This window comes from Ailuropoda melanoleuca, chromosome 4, assembly GCF_002007445.2.
Source record: "Ailuropoda melanoleuca isolate Jingjing chromosome 4, ASM200744v2, whole genome shotgun sequence".
NCBI lineage: Eukaryota > Metazoa > Chordata > Mammalia > Carnivora > Ursidae > Ailuropoda > Ailuropoda melanoleuca.
Genome location: NC_048221.1, coordinates 93,160,810 through 93,167,173, shown reverse-complemented (window position 1 = coordinate 93,167,173; position 6,364 = coordinate 93,160,810). Strand labels below are relative to the sequence as shown.

At 47.7% G+C, this 6,364-nt stretch overlaps 1 pseudogene; it reads right to left on the bottom strand.

Moving 5' to 3' along the window:
- LOC100467978 overlaps positions 1 to 3,379 on the bottom strand; it is a 19,624-nt pseudogene extending 16,245 nt beyond the window's left edge.
- Between the last annotated feature and the right edge of the window lie 2,985 nt (positions 3,380 to 6,364).

Genomic DNA, 6,364 nt, shown 5'->3' with positions numbered 1-6,364 from the left:
GAAACAATTGAAACATTCAGCAATAGAGACTAGTTAAATAAATAATGATACAGGCATACAATGGAAATCTATGCAGCCATTAAAAAGAATGATGTCGGGGTGCCCAGGTGGCTCAGTTGGTTGAGCATCTGTCTTCTGCTCAAGTCATGATTCTAGGGTCCTGGGATCAAGCCCCGTGTCGGGCTCCCTGCTCCGTGGAGAGCCTGCTTCTCTCACTGCCTGCCGCTCCCCCTGCTTGTGTGCTCTCTATCTGTCAAATAAATAAGTAAAATCTTTAAAAAATAAATGAAGTAAAAAGAATGGTGTAGATTCTAATCTATAGGGTTGGAATGAAGTCTAGGATAACAAACAAATTTCAAAAGTCTAAGTAAATGGGTTCATTTTTAATAACTGTGTTTATATACGTGCAGAGCTATAGGGATATACATAGGGAAAATAAAAACACTATAAAACAGGGATTCTTAAAGTGAGGTCCCTGTACAGTAGCATCAGCATCATTAGGAAATTTATTCGAAACACAAATTCTCAGGCCCCACCCAGACCAGCTGAATCAGAAGCTGTAGGGGTGAGGCCCGGCAATCTGGTTTACAAGCCCTTCCGGTGATCGCGCTCCCTGGACTTTGAGAATCGCTGTTCCAGTAAGAGCGTTTATCTGGAGGTAGAAAGAGAAGAGACCTAACTGACAGGGGAATTTCTACTTGTTTATTCATTCTGCGCTGCTGAAAATTTTAGTTATGTTAATGAGGACTGCTTCTCAAAGTCACGTACACGCCTTAGGTTGTGCTAACTTATCAGTTGAATCGACCTCTCGCTCTCTTGAAGAATGTCCAATGCGTAAAAATGCAGATTTGGGTTTTTTTTTTAAAGATTTTATTTATTTATTCGACAGAGATAGAGACAGCCAGCGAGAGAGGAAACACAAGCAGGGGGAGTGGGAGAGGAAGAAGCAGGCTCATAAGGCTCATAGTGGAGGAGCCTGATATGGGGGCTCGATCCCAGAACGCCAGGATCACGCCCTGAGCCGAAGGCAGATGCTTAACCGCTGTGCCACCCAGGCGCCCCAAAAAATGCAGATTTGTGAAGCCAAGAACATAGGGAAGTCCTTACAATACTGAATGGATTCTGACGTCACTGGAGTCAAGTAAAACACATGCACTGGGAATTGAACTTGGCTCTGCTGTGCGAGCTCAGGCTCTCTGAGCCTTGGTGGCCTCCTCTGTCACTGCGGATGACAACAGCCACCTTGACCCCTCGCAGGTCATGGGGAAGAGAGCACCCGTGGAAAGCACATCGCTCATTGTCACATCCTTAGTACCAAGGTATCTTAAAACAGCGAAGCGCTCTCAACAGATTGAGCAACTCACTCCGTTTTTCAGAAACATCACCGTTGCACCATGCTGTCCCAGGATGACCCTCCCAGTAGCAAGAGAACCTTGACACAGGCCTGCCGAGGTCACTTTTACTAGTGAAATGTGTGAAACCCTGATGAGCCAGTGAACAGGTGCAAATGATTTCTTCCCACCCATTCCCAAGCCCTCCGCCCAGGCGCCTCAAGCCTGCTTTGTGTGGCGTGTCTCTTTTATGGCCTGTGAAAGGCCTCCCTGGCTCTCTCACCTCCCTGTCCTCAGACAACAAAGCAGGCTTTTCTGTTCGCACAAAGTGCTTGTTGCTCTCTTGATGCATGAGAAAACGTGGAGCAGAAGAACAATAATGTGCTGCTTCTTTTTGCTCCAATAAAAAAGGAGTTATGACACAGAAGCCTGGGGCCAAAGCAGGCTCACTGTTGTGTGTTTTGACAAAGAAATCTTTTCTGGAAGCACAGGCCAAGGGCAGATGGCAGTAAGTGAGTCCGTGCGGCATAGATCATGGAGTTGGGAGGCTCTTGCCCTGTCCCTGGGACCTTGGTCTCTGGACACAGTTCGGTGCTCAGAGTAGCAGGCAGGACCCCGGCCTTCCCTTCGGAAGGCCCCAAACCCAGCCCCAGGGGACAGGGCTGCAGAGGGCAGCTTGCAGCTCCATAGAATTGGAGGCCCCTGGGGCTGGTCCCATCTCCCTGCCCTGCCCCGCGGCCCTTCCAGGCTCTCTGTCTGGCTACAGGGAAGCTGTTGGGACCAACACAGGTGGATTCTCGGTTTTCCCTACTGAGACACTGACCTCATAGGTTTGGGGAGGAGTCCAGAAATCAGCCTTTTTTTTTTTTTTCTTTTAACCTTTCTGGGTGTTTCTGATAGCCAGCCAAATTTAAGAACATGTTTTAGAGCCATCTAAAACATGTCCCCTTCTGTGAAACCGTCACTGTCCCAGCAAAACTGGTCTCACCACCCACCTTGGCCCTCTCCATTCTTCACATGGGCCCCCTAAGGGAGCTGTACCAACATGAAACTGATCGTTCCCTTACACATCTCTCTCACCGGCTAAAACGAGCAGGGGTCAGGTCAACTTGGTCCAACTCCAAGCTTTGCCAATTGTGAGGATTATTTTTAAATCCCTAAATAAGTCATGTTCATAGCAGTTTGTCTCAATATGCTAGAAATGAACAAATGAAAACCTGAGGATGCCACTGTCAGCCTTCCGAGTGGTTGTAACCACCATTCCATCCTCAAGATGCCTCACATGCCAACATAAAGTGGCTAGTTTCCATTAAATACAAGAGTTCTTAATCTCTTTCCTGTTTTTTAGATTAGAAAATAAATATAAATAGAAGTTCTGGTATGTTCTTCCTGCTCCCCAATGGGTCATCCTTAGGGATCTCAGACCCCAGTTTGGAGAGCATTCGTGTAAAACATATAATGGGTGCCGCACACATAGTAGGTGCTTAGTCAGTGCGGATTCTCTTCTCTGGGGGGAGCATGTTTGGAAAAAGACACTTGGGATGTCATCCAGTCCTCACCTCTCTGGTGAATCTTGGAAGTTTATCTCTGTAAGCAGGGGACTCAGGGAAGAACAAAGGGGCCCAAGTGAGGGGGGCGGGAGCTTGAGGACTCTTGAGTCTGTCTTGTGTGAGGCCAGACCCTGACAGCAAGGGATGAGAGTCACCGAGTCACTCTCCTGGGGTCCTCACCAAGGCCGTCGGCAGAAACAACTCACCAACTCACCCAGATGGTTTTGAATGCAGACTCTCCAGAAAAGGAGGGAAAACTGAGAAGAGAGCCCAGGTGCCCAGCCAGGCAAACTGCCTGTGAACAGCTGTCTTTGGTGGACAGGAGCCACGTCGGTCTCTGCAGACAGGAGCCTCCCTCAGGCTTCCAGCAACATACAATGTCCCTGACTCAAAAATGCAGCTCTCCTCTTTCCTAAGTGTCATCTTAAATACAAAGTAGATGGGGACACTGCAGCCAGAGCCACCGGCTTCCTCATCCCTAGGTGTGACCGTGAACATTGCGCGTCTTGCCTGCTGTTTGTGGGACCTGGACAAACACCACAGGCCCCTTTCTCCTCCTTCGTCTTCCTCCCTATGTAGGGGATGGAAACCAGCCCTGTGGCTCCTCCGAGGGGCAGCCCGACAAGGAGTCTCTGTGCCCACACAGGAACCCCTCTGTGTGGCGAGCTGCTGGCCTGTGGCCTTTGATAAAGCCACACAGGGAAAAGCTCTTTCAGGCAGCAGGCCTGGCTAACAGACCGTTTACTGGCCCATAGCAGTCCTGTGATGGCAAGTCACGGCCCCTCCCTCCAGCCCACTTGAGAAACACAACCTAAATAACGGCTTTCATGTTAAGTTCTGAAGTGAGCCAAGGTTTGGGAAGCTCCGGGCTTCTAAGATGTGGCTTTCCTCCTGCTTTGAATGGTCTCCTTTGACTAACCCTAAACCAAGCTATCAAGCGACAAAAATTTATTGAGCACTTACTGTATTTCATTTCACTGCAACGAAACGTTTTTAAACATGCTCACGTGTACCCAGCTATAAGCAAAGCTTCAAATATAGAGAGACAAGGTGGGAAACAGAGGCACGGTCCTGGGGATGTCACGCGCAGCGTGGTGACTATAGTTAACAGTACTGTAGCACGCATTTGAAAGTGGCTGAGAGAGTAGAACTTAAAAGCTTTCCTCACAAGAAAGAAAAATTTGCCACTCTGTGTGGTGATGGGTGAGCTTATTCCAATAATCATCTCACAAGATACAAACGTCAAATCATTCTGTTGTACACCTAAGACTAAAGCAATGTTATGTTTCAATTTTATCTCAACTTTTAAAATAAAAATGTTAATAAAACATTTTAAGAAGAAAAGAAAGGCATGGGATTCCAGAGCTAAGAGAGACCATAGCTTAACTTCTGTTTTAAAGATGACAAAACAGGGGCGCCTGGGTGGCTCCGTGGGTTAAGCATCTGACTCTTGATTTTGGCTCAGGTCATGATCTCAGGGTCATGATCTCAGGGTCGTGAGATCGAGCCCTGAGTTGGGCTTTTTGCTCAGTGGGGAGTCTGCTTCTCTCCCTTTCCCTCTGCCCCTCCCCTCACTCATGTGTACTCGTTTGTGCTCGCTCTCTCTCTCTCAAATAAATAAAGCTTAAAAAAAATAAAAAAGATGACAGAACAGAGGCTCAAAGAGTTAACTAACATGCTCCAGGGCTTCCAGCTGGTCCCAGTTAGTAAACGGCACTAGGTGAATCCGGGACTCCTAGAGTGGGGACGGACATCCCAGTATGTTTAAGGCAGCCAGGCTTCAACTTCAGTCTGCTGATTCCTACATCCTTCCCCAAGATATGCTGACCAGGCGGTCTGTGAAAGGCCCAGAGATCTGCATTTCTAACAGCCCCTCCCCAAAGGCACCCTCACATGCATAGCTGATTGGGATGGACACGGCACTCTTTGAGAAACATTGGTCTAGCCCAAATTTCCAGGGGATGCAGATTTCCAGGAAGCTCTGCCACCTGAGCGAAACAACATCAGTGCGTAGACAATACACACTTCCTGAGAGGCCGCCACATCCCACTGCTGGGTGGCTCTCAGCATTTGAGAGTATTTCCTCCTATAACAGTGTTTCGGGGAGGTGCTCTCAGGTCCTGGGAAGGCATGTGTTCAGGTGACCGTAGGTGATAAGGCCACGTACAGAACGAGGGAGAGAGGACTTCCAAGACAGGACTAGGGACAGGACTGTAGGGGTCCCCCATGGGGACCTGAAACAAGAGCCAATTGTCATCAGGTGCAGGAGGCCTTCCCAGGGACCCAGTGGGTGGTCTACCCTCGGAAGTGGGCATTCGTTCTTCCCAAGAGAGAAAATTTGCGTGAACTTGTCATCATCCATGATCAATATGCATCTACTTTGTAAATAAAGACGAATTTACTAAAAACATGCCGAAAATATTTTACTGATACAGATGAACAATTTTTAAAATTTGCAGAGTCGGGGCGCCTGGGTGGCGGCAGTTAAGCGTCTGCCTTCGGCTCAGGGAGTGATCTCGGCGTTATGGGATCGAGCCCCACATCAGGCTCCTCCGCTGGGAGCCTGCTTCTTCCTCTCCCACTCCCCCTGCTTGTGTTCCCTCTCTCGCTGGCTGTCTCTATCTCTGTCGAATAAATAAATAAAAATCTTTTTAAAAAAAATTTGCAGAGTAGAGCTTTAGAGCAATAATGAATGAAACGAATCCCTCTTTCACATGATACTTCTTAATATTTAAAGACAGTAGCCTGTCCTTCCTAAATCATCTTTTTTTCAGAAGATGTGCCTTCAGTGACTTCAGTCAGATCAGGCTACAGGACCCTTCACCAGCCCTGGTTATGCTTGCTAGTTGCCATGAGATGGTATTTGCCTAAGAACCGGGGCCACTCACCTCCATTGCAGGTTCTTAAAGAAACTATGCGCAGGAGCAGGCCGGGAGCAATCATTCTCTTTAATTCAAGTAGTCATTCAAAATAGGTTTATTGAGTACCTTCTATGTCCAGTCACTGCTTAAGCACTGGAGATACAATGATAAAGAAGACAGGAAAAGTCCCTGCTGTCTCGCCTGAGCTTACATTCTAGTAGAGGAAACAGGCAAAAAACAACAAATATGTAATGTAATGTTGTATACAGTGTAAGGGCTATGAGAAAAAAATAATAAAGCAGGATCAGAGACTAAAAGGCCATGGGGATGGGTAGCTCTCTTAGATAGGATGGTCAAAGAAGGTCTCACTTGTAAGTTAATTCTTTTTTTTTTTTTAAGAATTTTATTTATTTATGCGAGAGAGGGAACACAGCAGGGGAGTGGGAGAGGAAGAAGCAGGCTCCCAGTGGAGGAGCCCCATGTGGGACTCAACCCAGAACGCCGGGATCATGCCCTGAGCCGAAGGCAGACGCTTGATGACTGTGCTACCCAGGCGCCCCAACACTTGTAAGTTAATTCTTAAGATCTGAATGAAGTGAGGGAGAGACATGAGAGTGTATGA